Here is a 20,127-nt window from a genome sequence, read left to right as displayed (position 1 = left end):
CTGTGGGAGTGGTTGTGGTAACAGCTGCTGCAGTAGTGGTGGTGGTGACTGCTGCTGCAGGAATGGTGGTGGTAACAGCTGCTACATTAGTGGTGGTGGTAACAGCTGCAGCAGGAGTGGTGGTGGTGACAGCTGCTGCAGGAGTGGTGGTGGTGACGGCTGCTGCAGGAGTGGTGGTGGTAACAGCTGCTGCAGGAGTGGTGGTGCTGACAGCTGCTGCAGGAGTGGTGGTGGTGACAGCTGCTGCAGGAGTGGTGGTGGTGACAGCTGCTGCAGGAGTGGTGGTGGTGACAGCTGCTGCAGGAGTGGTGGTGGTGACAGCTGCTGCAGGGGTGGTGGTGGTAACAGCTGCTGCAGGAGTGGTGGTGGTAACAGCTGCTGCAGGAGTTGTGGTGGAGACAGCTGCTGCAGGAGTGGTGGTGGTGACAGCTGCTGCAGGAGTGGTGGTTGTAACAGCTGCTGCAGGAATGGTGGTGGTAACAGCTGCTGCAGGAGTGGTGGTGGTGACAGCTGCTGCAGGAGTTGTGGTGGTAACAGCTGCTGCAGGAGTGGTGGTGGTAACAGCTGCTGCAGGAGTGGTGGTGGTAACAGCTGCTGCAGGAGTTGTGGTGGTAACAGCTGCTGCAGGAGTTGTGGTGGTAACAGCTGCTGCAGGAGTGGTGGTGGTAACATCTGCTGCAGGAGTGGTGGTGGTGACAGCTGCTGCAGTAGTGGTGGTGGTGACAGCTGCTGCAGGAATGGTGGTCGTGACAGCTGCTGCAGGAGTGGTGGTCGTGACAGCTGCTGCAGGAGTTGTGGTGGTAACATCTGCTGCAGGAGTGGTGGTGGTGACAGCTGCTGCAGGAGTGGTGGTGGTGACAGCTGCTGCAGGAGTGGTGGTCGTGACAGCTGCTGCAGGAGTGGTGGTCGTGACAGCTGCTGCAGGAGTGGTGGTGGTGACAGCTGCTGCAGGAGTTGTGGTGGTAACAGCTGCTGCAGGAGTGGTGGTGGTAACAGCTGCTGCAGGAGTGGTGGTGGTAACAGCTGCTGCAGGAGTTGTGGTGGTAACAGCTGCTGCAGGAGTGGTGGTGGTGACATCTGCTGCAGGAGTGGTGGTGGTGACAGCTGCTGCAGGAGTGGTGGTGGTGACAGCTGCTGCAGGAGTGGTGGTGGTGGTGACAGCTGCTGCAGGAGTGGTGGTCGTGACAGCTGCTGCAGGAGTGGTGGTCGTGACAGCTGCTGCAGGAGTGGTGGTCGTGACAGCTGCTGCAGGAGTGGTGGTCGTGACAGCTGCTGCAGGAGTTGTGGTGGTAACATCTGCTGCAGGAGTGGTGGTGGTGACAGCTGCTGCAGGAGTGGTGGTGGTGACAGCTGCTGCAGGAGTGGTGGTCGTGACAGCTGCTGCAGGAGTGGTGGTCGTGACAGCTGCTGCAGGAGTGGTGGTGGTGACAGCTGCTGCAGGAGTTGTGGTGGTAACAGCTGCTGCAGGAGTGGTGGTGGTAACAGCTGCTGCAGGAGTGGTGGTGGTAACAGCTGCTGCAGGAGTTGTGGTGGTAACAGCTGCTGCAGGAGTGGTGGTGGTAACATCTGCTGCAGGAGTGGTGGTGGTGACAGCTGCTGCAGGAGTGGTGGTGGTGACAGCTGCTGCAGGAGTGGTGGTCGTGACAGCTGCTGCAGGAGTGGTGGTCGTGACAGCTGCTACAGGAGTTGTGGTGGTAACATCTGCTGCAGGAGTGGTGGTGGTGACAGCTGCTGCAGGAGTGGTGGTGGTGACAGCTGCTGCAGGAGTGGTGGTCGTGACAGCTGCTGCAGGAGTGGTGGTCGTGACAGCTGCTGCAGGAGTGGTGGTGGTGACAGCTGCTGCAGGAGTTGTGGTGGTAACAGCTGCTGCAGGAGTGTTGTTGGTAGCAGCTGCTGCAGGAGTGTTGGTGGTGACAGCTCCTGCTGAATAAATGATGGTAACAACATTAACCTGACATTTTAAATAGGAAATTTACAAACTTTTGTAGTTTAAATTTTTTTTTTTAATACACAACAAGTTTGCTGCAACAACAGGGGTATGAAATTAACATCTATAGGCTGATAAAGACATAACCCTTTTTTCTGGCTTGTAGTGGTAGAATGAGGCTGTGCATCCCCTCAAGACATATAGAACGTGTTTAACCTAATGAAAGGTTAACCACTAAGGAACATAAACACACACACACACACACACACACCACACACACACACACCACACACACACACACACACACACACACACACACACACACACACACACACACACACACACACACACACACATACACACACACACACACAGTGTATTACCTGCTAGCAGGAGGAGAATCATCAGAGGCTTCATATCCATGTCCTTTTATGTCTCTGTAGAGGTGAACCACACAACATCAATCATAAATGAACCCCATTGGATCTTCCATTAACAGCTGTTGAAGGATGATGTCATTGACCGACATTAATTAGAGATTAGTCAATATTCCAAAATCATATGATGTTCATTGATATTCAAAAAAGCAATCCCATAATACTTCCAGTTGTATTAACGGTATCCCTTATGTGTTTACCAGTAGGTGTCTTTTCAGCCTGCTTCCAATGTCTTCAGCCCTCTGCTTTGCTTTCACTGTAGATTACTGTATTATTATTAATAGTATTATTATTATTTCTATTATCATTATTATTATCATTATTATTATTATTATTGTCATTATTAATATTGTTATCATCACTATTATTAACATTATTATTATTGCTATTATTAATATTAATATTATTATCATTATTATCATCGTTATCATTATCTTCATTATTATTATCAGTATTATTATTATTTCTATCATCATTATTATTATTATTATCATCATCATTATTATCATTATTATTATTGTTATCATCACTATTATTAATATTATCATTATCGTTATTATCATTATTATTATTATCATCATTATTATTATAATCATTCTTATTATCATTCTTCTTAATATTTATTCATCACCATCATCATCATTATCATTATTATTATTATCATGATTATTATCATGATTATTATTATCATAATTATTAATTATTATCATCATCATTATTATTATCATTAATATTATTATCATCATTATTATTATTATCATCACTATTATTATTGTCATTATTATTATTATTATTATCATCATTATTAATACCATTATTATTATTATCATCATCATCATTATTATTATTATTATTACATAATTATTAGTATTATTGTTATTATTGATATCATCATTGTTATTATCATTATCGTTATTATTATAATTCGTTTCATCATTATCATCATCATTATTATTATTATCATCGTTATTATCATTATTATTATCATTATCATCATTATCATCATTATTATTATTATCATTATTATCATTATCATGATTATTATCATGATTATTATCATTTTTATTATCATTATCATTATCGTGATTATTATTATTAATATTATTATTATTATTATAATTATGATTAATTATTATTATTAATTATTATCAATATCATTATCAAAATAATTTTAACAATAATGATGATGATCATGATCATTATCGTAATCATTATTATTATAATTATCATTATTATTATCATTATCATTATTATCATCATCATCATCATTATTATTATCATTATAATTATTATCATCATTATTATTATCATTATTATCATTATTATCATTATTATTATTATCATTATCATTATTATTATCATTATTATTATCATTATTATCAATATCATTATCATAATAATATTAATAATAATAATGATGATCATGATTGTTATCATTATCATTATTATTATCATCATCATTATTATCATTATTGTTATCATCATTATCATTATTGTTATCATCATTATTATTATCATCATTATTATCATTATTATCATTATTATTAATATTATTATTATTATCATCATTATTAATATCATTATTATTATTATTATCATCATCATTATTATTATTACATCATTATTATCATTATTGATATCATCATTGTTATTATCGTTATTATTATTATTGTAATTATTATTAATCTCATTATTATCATTATCATTATTATTACGATCATTTATTTAACCTTCTACAAGTATAGTACACTACTTAGGCACCCTATTCCCTATATACATTATAGTGCACTGCTTAGGCACCCTATTCCCTATATACAGTTTATTTTAATGAAACCTTTATTTAATTAGGCAAGTCAGTTATGAATAAAATATTATTTACAATGAAGGCCGACACCGGCCAAACTCGGACGAGTGGGACTCCCACTCACGGGCCGGTTGTGATCCAGCCTGGATTCGAACCAGGGTGTCTGTAGTGACGCCTCAACCACTGAGACGCAGTGCCCTAAACCACCGCGCCACTCGGGAGCCCAGAATAAATTTAAAAAAGTGTTGCTAAGGTTACCAGTAATCAAGTATGTATCTTTTATTTTTAACAACATTATCAAACTATCAAAGACGGGACTGGACATTCCCAAAAGGTTGTTTACTTTGACCCAAAACATCGGTGGCCCTATCTAGTGCAAAAGTTCACACAATTCCTTCAACAAAAGTTATCCCCCTTTCTAGCCTTGTAATTACCAGACGATGACGGGAAATGAGATTTGGAATTTGTTTCTAACTTGCTGGACTCGTTTTTCCAACTGCCATTCATGAGCGTCAATCACGCCTTTCAAAACAATGTATCCCATCTACAAGACGCGCAAAACGACTAACCAAAATCAAAAAAGTGACTCTTAGACCACCTTAACCCTGACCTTAACCAAAAAAAAAAACACCCTCAGTGTTATGATGTTAGTACAAACCCAGCTGAAAACAAACAACAATAAACAAAGTGAGGGATCAATCACATTTATTTATAAAGCCCTTTTTACATCAGCAGACGTCACAAAGTGCATATAAAGAAACCCAGCCTAAAACCCCCAAAGGTGTATATCCTAACCAGCCTCAAAACTCATTGATTCTGCGTGGTAGTTATCTTAAAGTCATTGATTCAGTGTGGTAATGATCTTAAAGTCATTGATTCAGTGTGGTAATGATATTAAAGTCATTGATTCAGTGTGGTAATTATCTTATTAAAGTCATTGATTCAGTGTGGTAATTATCTTATAGTAATTGATTCAGTGTGGTAATGATCTTAAAGTCATTGATTCAGTGTGGTAATTATCTTATTAAAGTCATTGATTCAGTGTGGTAATTATCTTAACAATGTTAAATGGAAGTGAGTCCAACCTGTTTCTTTCTCCCCTCCTGGGCCGACGACACCTCCCTTTCATCTCTCTCTCTCTCTCTCTCTCTCTCTCTCTCTCTCTCTCTCTCTCTCTCTCTCTCTCTCTCTCTCTCTCTCTCTCTCTCTCTCTCTCTCTCTCTCTCTCTCTCTCTCTCTCTCTCTCTCTCTCTCTCTCTCTCTCTCTCTCTCTCTCTCTCTCTCTCTCTCTCTCTCTCTCTCTCTCTCTCTCTCTCTCTCTCTCACTCTCCTCTCTCTCAACTGTCTCTCTCTCTCTCTCTCTCTCTCCATCTTTCTCTCTCTCTAAATTGTGAATCTGATTGGTCCTGGTGAAGCTACATCAACAATTCTGCACCGCTTTAAAAATATCCCGTCAAGCAATCACCTACACTTATGGGTTTATACCTATAGCATCCCATTAATAACAGATGGCAACAGTTAACCTACATCTATGGGTTTATACCTATAGTATCCCATTAATAACAGATGGCAACAGTTAACCTACATCTATGGGTTTATACCTATAGTATCCCATTAATAACAGATGGCAACAGTTAACCTACATCTATGGGTTTATACCTATAGTATCCCATTAATAACAGATGGCAACAGTTAGCCTACATCTATGGGTTTATACCTATAGCATCCCATTAAAACCTGTTAGGGCTAGGGGGCAGCATTTGCACGTCTGGATAAAAAAAATGTACCCGATTTCATCTGGTTACTAATCCTACCCAGTAACTAGAATATGCATATACTTATTATATATGGATAGAAAACACTCTAAAGTTTCTAAAACTGTTTGAATGGTGTCTGTGAGTATAACAGAACTCATTTGGCAGGCAAAACCCTGAGACATTTTCTGACAGGAAGTGGATACCTGATGTGTTGTATTGACTTTAAACCTATCCCATTGAAAAACACAGGGGCTTAGGAATATTTTGGCACTTCCTATTGCTTCCACTAGATGTCACCAGCCTTTACAAAGTGTTTTGAGTCTTCTGGAGGGAGATCTGACCGAACAAGAGCCATGGAACGATGATGTCCCATTAGACACCTGGCGCGCGAGTTCATGTTGGGTACCCTCGTTCCAATACGTTATAAAAGAGTATGCATTCGTCCACCTTGAATATTATTCATGTTCTGGTTAAAAAAGGCCCTAATGATTTATGCTATACAACGTTTGACATGTTTGAACGAACGTAAATATATTTTTTCCCCTCGTTCATGACGAGAAGTCCGGCTGGCTTAGATCATGTGCTAACAAGACGGAGATTTTTGGACATAAATGATGAGCTTTTTTGAACAAAACTACATTCGTTATGGACCTGTGATACCTGGAAGTGACATCTGATGAAGAGAATCAAAGGTAATGGATTATTTACATAGTATTTTCGATTTTAGATCTCCCCAACATGACGTCTAGTCTGTATCGCAACGCGTATTTTTCTGGGCGCAGTGCTCAGATTATTGCAAAGTGTGATTTCCCAGTAAGGTTATTTTTAAATCTGGCAAGTTAATTGCGTTCAAGAGATGTAAATCTATAATTCTTTAAATGACAATATAATATTTTACCAATGTTTTCTAATTTTAATTATTTAATTTGTGACGCTGACTTGACTGCCGGTTATTGGAGGGAAACGATTTCCTCAACATCAATGCCATAGTAAAACGCTGTTTTTGGATATAAATATGAACTTGATAGAACTAAAAATGCATGCATTGTCTAACATAATGTCCTAGGAGTCTCATCTGATGGAGATTGTAAAAGGTTAGTGCATCATTTTAGCTGGTTTTATGGTTTTGGTGACCCTGTCTTTGACTTGACAAAACATTACACACAACTCTTGTAAATGTACTGTCCTAACATACTCTAAATTTATGCTTTCGCCGTAAAACCTTTTTGAAATCGTAAAACGTGGTTAGATTAAGGAGATGTTTATCTTTCAAAGGGTGTAAAATAGTTGTATGTTTGAAAAATTTGAATTTTGACATTTATTTGGATTCAAATTTGCCGCTCTTGAAATGCACCTGCTGTTGATGGAGTGCACCACGGGTGGCACGCTAGCGTCCCACCTAGCCCATAGAGGTTATTAATAACAGATGGCAACAGTTAGCCTACATCTATGGGTTTATACCTATTGTGTCCCATTAATAACAGATGGCAACAGTTAGCCTACATCTATGGGTTTATACCTATAGCATCCCATTAATAACAGATGGCAACAGTTAGCCTACATCTATGGGTTTATACCTATAGTATCCCATTAATAACAGATGGAGATTTCAATTGCATAGTTAGGTCTAGGACTACTAATGTCTTGAAATAGGAAGAAAAATATAAATACAATTTGAACAAGCAATCATGACAGTCAAATTCACTGAAGCTGCTTCTTACCTGAGAATATCAGAGATGTTGTGTCGGCTAGGACCTGTAGACTACTCGGATGAGAAAGTACGCACCAATAACTTCACCTCTCTTTCTGAGAACTAAAGATGATCAACTCCTGGGCAGAGGGGGGGTTTTGTACGATGACGGAAAATGAGACTTGGAATTTTTTTCTAACTTGCTGGACTCGTTTTTCCACTGCCATTCATGAGCGTCAATCATGCCTTTCAAAAAAATGTATCCACCTACAAGACCTGCAAAACGACTAACCAAAATCAAAAAGTGACTCTTAAACTACCTTAACCCTGACCTTAACCCTGACCTTAACCCCACCCTCAGTGTTATGATGTTTGTTCAAACCCAGCTGAAAACAAACAACACAAAACAAAGTGAGGGATCAATCACATTTATTGATAAAGCCCTTCTTTCATCACACCGGCCAAACCCGGACGAATGGGTCTCCCAATCACGGGCCGGTTGTGATCCAGCCAGGATTCGAACCAGGGTGTCTGTAGTGACGCCTCAACCACTGAGACGCAGTGCCCTAAACCACCGCGCACTTTGGGAGCCCAGAAAAAATAAGTGTTGCTAAGGTTACCAGTAATCAAGTATGTATCTTTTATTTTTAACAACATTATCAAACTATCAAAGACGTGACTGGATATTCCCAAAAGGTTGTTTACTTTGACCCAAAACAACGGTGGCCCTATCTAGTGCAAAAGTTCACACAAGTTCACCTTCAACAAAAGTTATCCCCCTTTCTAGCCTTGTAATTACCAGACTAGCCAACAGTTCTTGTCAGCTTGTGAAGCACGACCCATCCTCTGAAGGTGTAGAGAAGGCCTTTAAAGGTGTAAATCCTAACCAGCCTCAAAACTCATTGATTCTGCGTGGTAGATATCTTATAGTCATTGATTCAGTGGGGTAGATATCTTATAGTCATTGATTCAGTGTGGTAATGATCTTATAGTCATTGATTCAGTGTGGTAATGATCTTAAAGTAATTGATTCAGTGTGGTAATGATCTTATTAAAGTCATTGATTCAGTGTGGTAATTATCTTATTAAAGTCATTGATTCAGTGTGTTAATGATCTTAAAGTCATTGATTCAGTATGGTAATTATCTTAAAGTCATTGATTCAGTGTGGTAATTATCTTATTAAAGTCATTGATTCAGTGTGGTAATGATCTTAAAGTCATTGATTCAGTGTGGTAATGATCTTAAAGTCATTGATTCAGTGTGGTAATGATCTTAAAGTCATTGATTCAGTGTGGTAATTATCTTATTAAAGTCATTGATTCAGTGTGGTAATGATCTTAAAGTCATTGATTCAGTGTGGTAATGATCTTAAACTCATTGATTCAGTGTGGTAATGATCTTAAAGTCATTGATTCAGTGTGGTAATTATCTTATTAAAGTCATTGATTCAGTGTGGTAATTATCTTAAAGTCATTGATTCAGTGTGGTAATTATCTTAACAATGTTAAATGGAAGTGAGTCCAACCTGTTTCTTTCTCACCTCCTGTGCTGTCCACACCTCACTTTCATATCCATCTCTCAGTCTCTCTCTCTCTCTCTCTCTCTCTCTCTCTCTCTCCAACTGTCTCTCTCTCTCTCCATCTCTCTCTCTCTCTCTCTCCATCTTTCTCTCTCTCTAAATTGTGAATCTGATTGGTCCTGGTGAAGCTACATCAATAATTCTGCACCGCTTTAAAAATATCCCGTCAAGCAATCACCTACACTTATGGGTTTATACCTATAGCATCCCATTAATAACAGATGGCAACAGTTAACCTACATCTATGGGTTTATACCTATAGTATCCCATTAATAACAGATGGCAACAGTTAGCCTACATCTATGGGTTTATACCTATAGCATCCCATTAATAACAGATGGCAACAGTTAGCCTACATCTATGGGTTTATACCTATTGTGTCCCATTAATAACAGATGGCAACAGTTAGCCTACATCTATGGGTTTATACCTATAGCATCCCATGAATAACAGATGGCAACAGTTAGTCTACATCTATGGGTTTATACCTATAGCATCCCATTAATAACAGATGGCAACAGATAGCCTACATCTATGGGTTTATACCTATAGTATCCCATTAATAACAGATGGAGATTTCAATTGCATAGTTAGGTCTAGGACTACTAATGTCTTGAAATAGGAAGAAAAATATAAATACAATTTGAACAAGCAATCATGACAGTCAAATTCACTGAAGCTGCTTCTTACCTGAGAATATCAGAGATGTTGTTTCAGCAAGAACCTGCAGTTTGTAGACTACTCAGATGAGAAAGTACGCACCAATAACTTCACCTCTCTTTCTGAGAACTAAAGATGATCAACTCCTGGGCAGAGGGGGGGTTTTGTACGATGACGGAAAATGAGACTTGGAATTTTTTTCTAACTTGCTGGACTCGTTTTTCCACTGCCATTCATGAGCGTCAATCATGCCTTTCAAAAAAATGTATCCACCTACAAGACCCGCAAAACGACTAACCAAAATCAAAAAGTGACTCTTAAACTACCTTAACCCTGACCTTAACCCCACCCTCAGTGTTATGATGTTTGTTCAAACCCAGCTGAAAACAAACAACACAAAACAAAGTGAGGGATCAATCACATTTATTGATAAAGCCCTTCTTTCATCACACCGGCCAAACCCGGACGAATGGGTCTCCCAATCACGGGCCGGTTGTGATCCAGCCAGGATTCGAACCAGGGTGTCTGTAGTGACGCCTCAACCACTGAGACGCAGTGCCCTAAACCACCGCGCACTTTGGGAGCCCAGAAAAAATAAGTGTTGCTAAGGTTACCAGTAATCAAGTATGTATCTTTTATTTTTAACAACATTATCAAACTATCAAAGACGTGACTGGACATTCCCAAAAGGTTGTTTACTTTCACCCAAAACAACGGTGGCCCTATCTAGTGCAAAAGTTCACACAAGTTCACCTTCAACAAAAGTTATCCCCCTTTCTAGCCTTGTAATTACCAGACTAGCCAACAGTTCTTGTCAGCTTGTGAAGCACGACCCATCCTCTGAAGGTGTAGAGAAGGCCTTTAAAGGTGTAAATCCTAACCAGCCTCAAAACTCATTGATTCTGCGTGGTAGATATCTTATAGTCATTGATTCAGTGTGGTAGATATCTTATAGTCATTGATTCAGTGTGGTAATGATCTTATAGTCATTGATTCAGTGTGGTAATGATCTTAAAGTAATTGATTCAGTGTGGTAATGATCTTATTAAAGTCATTGATTCAGTGTGGTAATTATCTTATTAAAGTCATTGATTCAGTGTGTTAATGATCTTAAAGTCATTGATTCAGTGTGGTAATTATCTTAAAGTCATTGATTCAGTGTGGTAATTATCTTATTAAAGTCATTGATTCAGTGTGGTAATGATCTTAAAGTCATTGATTCAGTGTGGTAATTATCTTAAAGTCATTGATTCAGTGTGGTAATTATCTTATTAAAGTCATTGATTCAGTGTGGTAATTATCTTAAAGTCATTGATTCAGTGTGGTAATTATCTTATTAAAGTCATTGATTCAGTGTGGTAATTATCTTAACAATGTTAAATGGAAGTGAGTCCAACCTGTTTCTTTCTCCCCTCCTGTGCCGTCCACACCTCACTTTCATCTCCATCTCTCTCTCCATCTCTCTCTCTCTCTCTCTCTCCATCTTTCTCTCTCTCTCTAAATTGTGAATCGGATTGGCCCTGGTGAAGCTACATCAATAATTCTGCACCGCTTTAAAAATATCCCGTCAAGCAATCACCTACACTTATGGGTTTATACCTATAGCATCCCATTAATAACAGATGGCAACAGTTAGCCTACATCTATGGGTTTATACCTATAGCATCCCATTAATAACAGATGGCAACAGTTAGCCTACATCTATGGGTTTATACCTATAGTATCCCATTAATAACAGATGGAGATTTCAATTGCATAGTTAGGTCTACGACTACTAATGTCTTGAAATAGGAAGAAAAATATAAATACAATTTGAACAAGCAATCATGACAGTCAAATTCACCGAAGCTGCTTCTTACCTGAGAATATCAGAGACGTTGTGTCGGCTAGGACCTGTAGACTACTCGGATGAGAAAGTACGCACCAATAACTTCACCTCTCTTTCTGAGAACTAAAGATGATCAACTCCTGGGCAGAGGGGGGGTTTTGTACGATGACGGAAAATGAGACTTGGAATTTGTTTCTACCTTGCTGGACTCGTTTTTCAACTGCCATTCATGAGCGTCAATCATGCTTTTCAAAACAATGTTTCCACCTACAAGACAACATTAACCCTGACGTTAACCAAAAACCCCACCCTCAGTGTTATGATGTTTGTTCAAACCCAGATGAAGACAAACAACAAATACAAAGTGAGGGATCAATCACATTTATTCATAAAGCCCTTCTTACATCAGCTGACGTAACAAAGTGCTGTACAGAAACCCAGCCTGTCAGATAGAGCAGCATGATTACAGTTCTCTATACTGTCAGATAGAGCAGCATGATTACAGTTCTCTATACTGTCAGATAGAGCAGCATGATTACAGTTCTCTATACTGTCAGATAGAGCAGCATGATTGCAGTTCTCTATACTGTCAGATAGAGCAGCATGATTACAGTTCTCTATACTGTCAGATAGAGCAGCATGATTACAGTTCTCTATACTGTCAGATAGAGCAGCATGATTACAGTTCTCTATACTGTCAGATAGAGCAGCATGATTACAGTTCTCTATACTGTCAGATAGAGCAGCATGATTGCAGTTCTCTATACTGTCAGATAGAGCAGCATGATTACAGTTCTCTATACTGTCAGATAGAGCAGCATGATTACAGTTCTCTATACTGTCAGATACAGCAGCATGATTACAGTTCTCTATACTGGCAGATAGAGGAGCATGATTACAGTTCTCTATACTGTCAGATAGAGCAGCATGATTACAGTTCTCTATACTGTCAGATACAGCAGCATGATTACAGTTCTCTATACTGTCAGATAGAGCAGCATGATTACAGTTCTCTATACTGTCAGATAGAGCAGCATGATTACAGTTCTCTATACTGTCAGATAGAGCAGCATGATTACAGTTCTCTATACTGTCAGATAGAGCAGCATGATTACAGTTCTCTATACTGTCAGATAGAGCAGCATGATTACAGTTCTCTATACTGTCAGATAGAGCAGCATGATTGCAGTTCTCTATACTGTCATATAGAGCAGCATGATTACAGTTCTCTATACTGTCAGATAGAGCAGCATGATTGCAGTTCTCTATACTGTCAGATAGAGCAGCATGAATGGTCCATAGAGTACACCACGCCACCCTCCCCGATTAGACGATCCCGCAGGTGACGAAGCTGGATGTGGAGGTCCTGGGCTGGCATGGTTATATGTGGTCTGCGGTTGTGATGCCGGTTGGACCTACTGCCAATTTCTTTAAAATAACTTTGGAGTCGGCTTATGGTAGAGAAATGAACATTCAATTCTCTGGCAACAGCTCTGGTGGACATTCCTGCAGTCAGCATGCAATTTGCACGCTCCCTCAAAACTTGAGACATTTGTGGCATTGTTTTGTGTGACCAAACTGCACATTTTAAAGTGGCCTTTTATTGTCCTCAGCACAAGGTGCACCTGTGTAATGATCATGCTGTTTATTCAGCTTCTTGATATGCCACACCTGTCAGGTAGATGGATTGTCTTGAAAAAGGAGAAATGCTCACTAACAGGGATGTAAATATATTTTTTTCATCTCTTCAAACATGGGACCAACACTTTACATGTTGCGTTTATATTTTAGTTTAGTAAACTCAGCAAAAAAAGAAACGTCCTCTCACTGTCAACTGCGTTTATTTTCAGAAAACTTAACGTGTAAATATTTGTATGAACATAACAAGATTCAATAACTGAGACATAAACTGTACAAGTTCCACAGACATGTGACTAACAGAAATTGAATAATGTGTCCCTGAACAAAGGTGTGGTCAAAATCAAAAGTAACAGTCAGTATCTGGTGTGGCCACCAGCTGCATTAAGTACTGCGGTGCATCTCCTCCTCATGGACTACACCAGATTTGCCAGTTCTTGCTGTGAGATGTTACTCCACTCTTCCACCAAGGCACCTGCAAGTTCACGGACATTTCAGGGGGAAATTTCCCAAGCCCTCACCCTCCGATCCAACCGGTCCCAGACGTGCTCAATGGGATTGAGATCCGAGCTCTTCGCTGGCCATGGCAGAACACTGACATTCCTGTCTTGCAGGAAATCACGCACAGAATGAGCAGTATGGCTGGTGGCATTGTCATGCTGGAGGGTCATGTCATGATGAGCCTGCAGGAAGGGTACCGCATGAGGGAGGAGGATGTCTTCCCTTTATCGCACAGCGTTGAGATTGCCTGCAATGACAACAAGCTCAGTTCGATGATGCCGTGACACACCGCCCCAGACCATGACGGACCCTCCACCTCCAAATCGATCCTGCTCCAGAGTACAGGTCTCGGTGTAACGTTCATTCCTTCGGCGATAAACGCGAATCCAACCATCACCCCTTGTGAGACAAAACCGCAACTCGTCAGTGAAGAGCAATTTTTGCCAGTCCTGTCTGGTCCAGCGACGGTGGGTTTGTGCCCATAGGCGACGTTGTTGCCTGAGATGTCTGGTGAGGACCTGCCTTACAACAGGCCTACAAGCCCTCAGTCCAGCCTCTCTCAGCTTATTGCGGACATTCTTAGCACTGATGGAGGGATTGTGCGTTGCTGGTGTAACTCGGGCAGTTGTTGTTGCCATCCTGTACCTGTCCCGCAGGTGTGATGTTCGGATGTACCGATCCTATGCAGGTGTTGTTACACGTGGTCTGCCACTGGGAGGATGATCAGCTGTCCATCCTGTCTCCCTGTAGCACTGTCTTAGGCGTCTTCCAGTACGGACATTGCAATTTATTGCCCTTGCCACATGTGCAGTCCTCATGCCTCCTTGCAGCATGCCTAAGGCACATTCACACAGATGAGAGTCAGTAGAAAGACCTCTTTAGTGTACTAAGTTTTCATAACTGTGACCTTATATGCCCACCGTCTATAAGATGTCAGTGTCTTAACGACCGTTCCACATGTACATGTTCATTAATTGTTTATGGTTCATTGAACAAGCATGGGAAACAGTTAAAACCCTTTACAATGAAGATCTGTGAAGTTATTTGGATTTTTATGAATTATCTTTGAAAGACAGGGTCCTGAAAAAGGGACGTTTCTTTTTATGCTGACTTTATATATTAAATAATAGGTCTGACTCAGATCACCGGCATACATGTGACAGTAAGATACCAACTGACCTGTTCTAGAATCCTCATGTGACAGTAAGAAACCAACTGACCTGTTCTAGAATCCACATGTGACAATAAGAAACCAACCGACCTGTTCTAGAATCCTCTTAACAACACAAACAGTCAGGGCCCAACCTTACCCGGAAACACACAGGCTATTATAAAGCATCTATTCCCCAGTAACCCAGAGGCACATACTTCCCGCAAAACCATCTCAGATCTGATCACATCCTGTTTATCCACCTTGTCGAGCGTAAACAAAAAATGAACAGCATTCCCAAAGCTATAATTATCCCTCCGTCTCCTCCCACCACCCGAGGAAACTTTTTTTTTACCTCTAGTGAATGGTTTATAGTTCTATACCTCTAGTGAAGGGTCTATAGTTCTATACCTCTAGTGAATGGTCTATAGATCTATACCTCTAGTGAAGGGTCTATAGTTCTATACCTCTAGTGAATGGTCTATAGATCTTTACCTCTAGTGAAGGGTCTATAGTTCTATACCTCTAGTGAATGGTCTATAGATCTATACCTCTAGTGAAGGGTCAATAGATCTTTACCTCTAGTGAATGGTCTATAGTTCTATAGTTCTTTACCTCTAGTGAATGGTCAATAGTTATATAGATCTATACCTCTAGTGAATGTTCTATAGTTCTTTACCTCTAGTGAATGGTCTTTAGATATTTACCTCTAGTGAATGTTCTATAGTTCTGTACCTCTAGTGAATGGTTTATAGTTCTATAGTTCTATACCTCTAGTGAATGGTCTTTAGATATTTACCTCTAATGAATGTTCTATAGTTCTCTACCTCTAGTGAATGGTCTATAGTTCTATACATCTAGTGAATGGTCTATAGTTCTATAGTTCTTTACCTCTAGTGAATGGTCTATAGTTCTTTATCTCTAGTGAATGGTCTATAGATCTTTACCTCAAGTGAATGGTCTATAGTTCTATACCTCTAGTGAATGGTCTATAGTTCTATACCTCTAGTGAATGGTCTATAGTTCTTTACCTCTAGTGAATGGTCTATAGATCTTTACCTCTAGTGAATGGTCTATAGATCTATACCTCTAGTGAATGGTCTATAGTTCTATACCTCTAGTGAATGGTCTATAGTTCTATAGTTCTTTACCTCTAGTGAATGGTCTATAGATCTTTACCTCTAGTGAATGGTCTATAGTTCTATACCTTCATTGAATGGTCTATAGTTCTTTACCTCTAGTGAATGGTCTATAGATCTATACCTCTAGTGAATGGTCTATAGTTCTATACATCTAGTGAATGGTCTATAGATCTATACCTCTAGTGAATGGTCTATAGTTCTATACCTCTAGTGAATGGTCTATAGTTCTATAGTTCTTTACCTCTAGTGAATGGTCTATAGATCTTTACCTCTAGTGAATGGTCTATAGTTCTATACCTTCATTGAATGGTCTATAGTTCTTTACCTCTAGTGAATGGCCTGTAGTTCTTTACCTCTAGTGAAAGGTCTATAGTTCTATACCTTCAGTGAATGGTCTATAGTTCTGTAGTTCTTTACCTCTAGTGAATGGTCTATAGATCTTTACCTCTAGTGAATGGTCTATAGTTCTATACCTTCAGTGAATGGTCTATAGTTCTATACCTCTAGTGAATGGTCTATAGTTCTTTACCTCTAGTAAATGGTCTATTGTGTACTATCCTCAGACTACTAGCTGGTTAGATGGGCACATTTTATACTAGTCTGGTCTGAAAGGTAGTAGCCTCGGGCTAGTGGATCTACTAGTCTGGTCTGAAAGGTAGTAGCCTCGGGCTAGTGGATCTACTATTCTGGTCTGAAAGGTAGTAGCCTCGGGCTAGTGGATCTACTAGTCTGGTCTGAAAGGTAGTAGCCTCGGGTTAGTGGATCTACTAGTCTGGTCTGAAAGGTGGTAGCCTCGGGCTAGGGGGCTAGCTCACTTTCCATCCCTGACTATAGTTGTGTTCGAATACTCATACTAACCGCACTAATGAACTAATAGTACATAGTATATACTCATTAAGTATGTAGTATTCAGTATTTTAGTATGGGTATTCTAACACAGTTCTAGAATCCTCATCCTCATGTGACAATAAGAAACCAACTGACCTGTTCTAGAATCCTCTTAACAACACAAACAGTCAGGGCCCAACCTTACCCGGAAACACACAGGCTATTATCAAGCATCTATTCCCCAGTAACCCAGAGGCACATACTTCCCCCAAAACCATCTCAGAACTGTTCACATCCTGTTTAGCCACCTTGTCGAGCGTAACCAAAAAATGAACAGCATTCCCAAAGCTATACTTATCCCTCCGTCTCCTCCCACCACCCGAGGAAACCCTTTTTTTTACCTCTAGTGAATGTTCTATAGTTATATACCTCTAGTGAAGGGTCTATAGTTCTATACCTCTAGTGAATGGTCTATAGTTATATACCTCTAGTGAAGGGTCTATAGTTCTATACCTCTAGTGAATGGTCTATAGATCTTTACCTCTAGTGAATGGTCTATAGTTCTTTACCTCTAGTGAATGGTCTATAGATCTTTACCTCTAGTGAATGGTCTATAGTTATATACCTCTAGTGAATGGTCTATAGTTCTATACCTCTAGTGAATGGTCTATAGTTCTAGTGAATGGTCTATAGTTCTATACCTCTAGTGAATGGTCTATAGTTCTATACCTCTAGTGAATGGTCTATAGTTCTATACCTCTAGTGAATGGTCTATAGTTCTACACCTCTAGTGAATGGTCTATAGTTATATACCTCTAGTGAATGGTCTATAGTTCTAGTGAATGGTCTATAGTTCTATACCTCTAGTGAATGGTCTATAGTTATATACCTCTAGTGAATGGTCTATAGTTCTACACCTCTAATGAATGGTCTATAGTTATATACCTCTAGTGAATGGTCTATAGTTCTACACCTCTAATGAATGGTCTATAGTTATATACCTCTAGTGAATGGCCTATAGTTATATACCTCTAGTGAATGGTCTATAGTTATATACCTCTAGTGAATGGTCTATAGTTCTATACCTCTAGTGAATGGTCTATAGTTCTTTACCTCTAGTGAATGGTCTATAGTTATATACCTCTAGTGAATGGTCTATAGTTCTATACCTCTAGTGAATGGTCTATAGATCTTTACCTCTAGTGAATGGTCTATAGTTATATACCTCTAGTGAATGGTCTATAGTTATATACCTCTAGTGAATGGTCTATAGTTCTACACCTCTAATGAATGGTCTATAGTTCTATACCTCTAGTGAATGGTCTATAGTTCTATACCTCTAATGAATGGTCTATAGTTCTTTACCTCTAGTGAATGGTCTATAGTTCTATACCTCTAGTGAATGGTCTATAGTTATATACCTCTAGTGAATGGTCTATAGTTATATACCTCTAGTGAATGGTCTATAGTTCTATACCTCTAATGAATGGTCTATAGTTCTTTACCTCTAGTGAATGGTCTATAGTTCTATAGTTCTTTACCTCTAGTGAAGGGTCTATAGATCTATACCTCCAGTAAATGGTCTATAGTTCTATACCTCTAGTGAATGGTCTATAGATCTATACCTCTAGTGAATGGTCTATAGTTCTTTACCTCTAGTGAATGGTCTATAGATCTATAGATATTTACCTCTAGTGAATGGTCTATAGTTCTATACCTCTAGTGAATGGTCTATAGTTCTATACCTCTAGTGAATGGTCTATAGATCTTTACCTCTAGTGAATGGTCTATAGTTCTTTACCTCTAGTGAATGGTCTATAGATCTATAGATATTTACCTCTAGTGAATGGTCTATAGTTCTATACCTCTAGTGAATGGTCTATAGTTCTTTACCTCTAGTGAATGGTCTATAGTTCTATAGTTCTTTACCTCTCGTGAATGTTCTATAGTTCTATAGATCTTTACCTCTGGTGAATGGTCAATAGATCTTTACCTCTAGTGAATGGTCTATAGTCCTATACCTCTAGTGAATGGTCTATAGATCTATACCTCTAGTGAATGGTCTATAGTTCTATAGATCTTTACCTCGAGTGAATGGTCTATAGATCTTTACCTCTAGTGAATGGTCTATAGTTCTATAGTTCTTTACCTCTAGTGAATGGTCTATAGATCTTTACCTCTAGTGAAGGGTCTATAGTTCTATAGTTCTTTACCTCTAGTGAATGGTCTATAGTTCTATACTTCTAGTGAATGGTCTATAGTTCTATACCTCTAGTGAATGGTCTATAGATCTTTACCTCTAGTGAATGGTCTATAGTTCTATAGTTCTTTAACTCTAGTGAATGGTCTATAGTTCTTTACCTCTAGTGAATGGTCTATAGATCTTTACCTCTAGTGTATTGTCTATAGTTCTATAGTTCTTTACCTCTAGTGAACGGTCTATAGTTCTATACCTCTAGTGAATGGTCTATAGCTCTTTACCTCTAGTGAATGGTCTATAGTTCTAGTGTTCTATACCTCTAGTGAAATGTCTATAGATCTTTACCTCTAGTGAATGGTCTATAGTTCTATACCTCTAGTGAATGGTCTATAGTTCTATACCTCTAGTGAATGGTCTATAGTTCTTTACCTCTAGTGAATGGTCTACAGATCTATAGTTCTTTACCTCTAGTGAATGGTCTATAGTTCTATACCTCTAGTGAATGGTCTATAGTTCTATACCTCTAGTGAATGGTCTATTGTTCTATACCTCTAGTGAATGGTCTATAGTTCTATAACTCTAGTGAATGGTCTATAGATCTTTACCTCTAGTGAATGGTCTATAGTTCTATACCTCTAGTGAATGGTCTATAGTTCTATAGTTCTTTACCTATAGTGAATGGTCTATAGTTCTATAGTTCTATACCTCTAGTGAATGGTCTATAGTTCTATACCTCTAATGAATGGTCTATAGTTCTTTACCTCTAGTGAATGGTCTATAGTTCTATAGTTCTTTACCTCTAGTGAAGGGTCTATAGATCTATACCTCCAGTAAATGGTCTATAGTTCTATACCTCTAGTGAATGGTCTATAGATCTATACCTCTAGTGAATGGTCTATAGTTCTTTACCTCTAGTGAATGGTCTATAGATCTATAGATATTTACCTCTAGTGAATGGTCTATAGTTCTATACCTCTAGTGAAT

The 20,127-nt window shown here is 39.1% G+C and overlaps 1 long non-coding RNA gene across 1 annotated transcript; it reads right to left on the bottom strand.

The window, feature by feature from the left end:
- Positions 1-1,691: 1,691 nt before the first annotated feature.
- On the bottom strand, positions 1,692-10,112 carry LOC123732917 (uncharacterized). Its single transcript, XR_006763492.1, has 3 exons — positions 9,887-10,112; positions 2,311-2,364; positions 1,692-1,923 (listed from the first exon to the last, which is right to left on the bottom strand). It is a non-coding gene; the product is annotated as an uncharacterized lncRNA (long non-coding RNA).
- Between the last annotated feature and the right edge of the window lie 10,015 nt (positions 10,113-20,127).

This window comes from Salmo salar, unplaced genomic scaffold (assembly GCF_905237065.1).
Source record: "Salmo salar unplaced genomic scaffold, Ssal_v3.1, whole genome shotgun sequence".
NCBI lineage: Eukaryota > Metazoa > Chordata > Actinopteri > Salmoniformes > Salmonidae > Salmo > Salmo salar.
The sequence above is the reverse complement of the archived record's forward strand: the minus strand, read 5'-3'. Positions and strand labels throughout refer to the sequence as shown.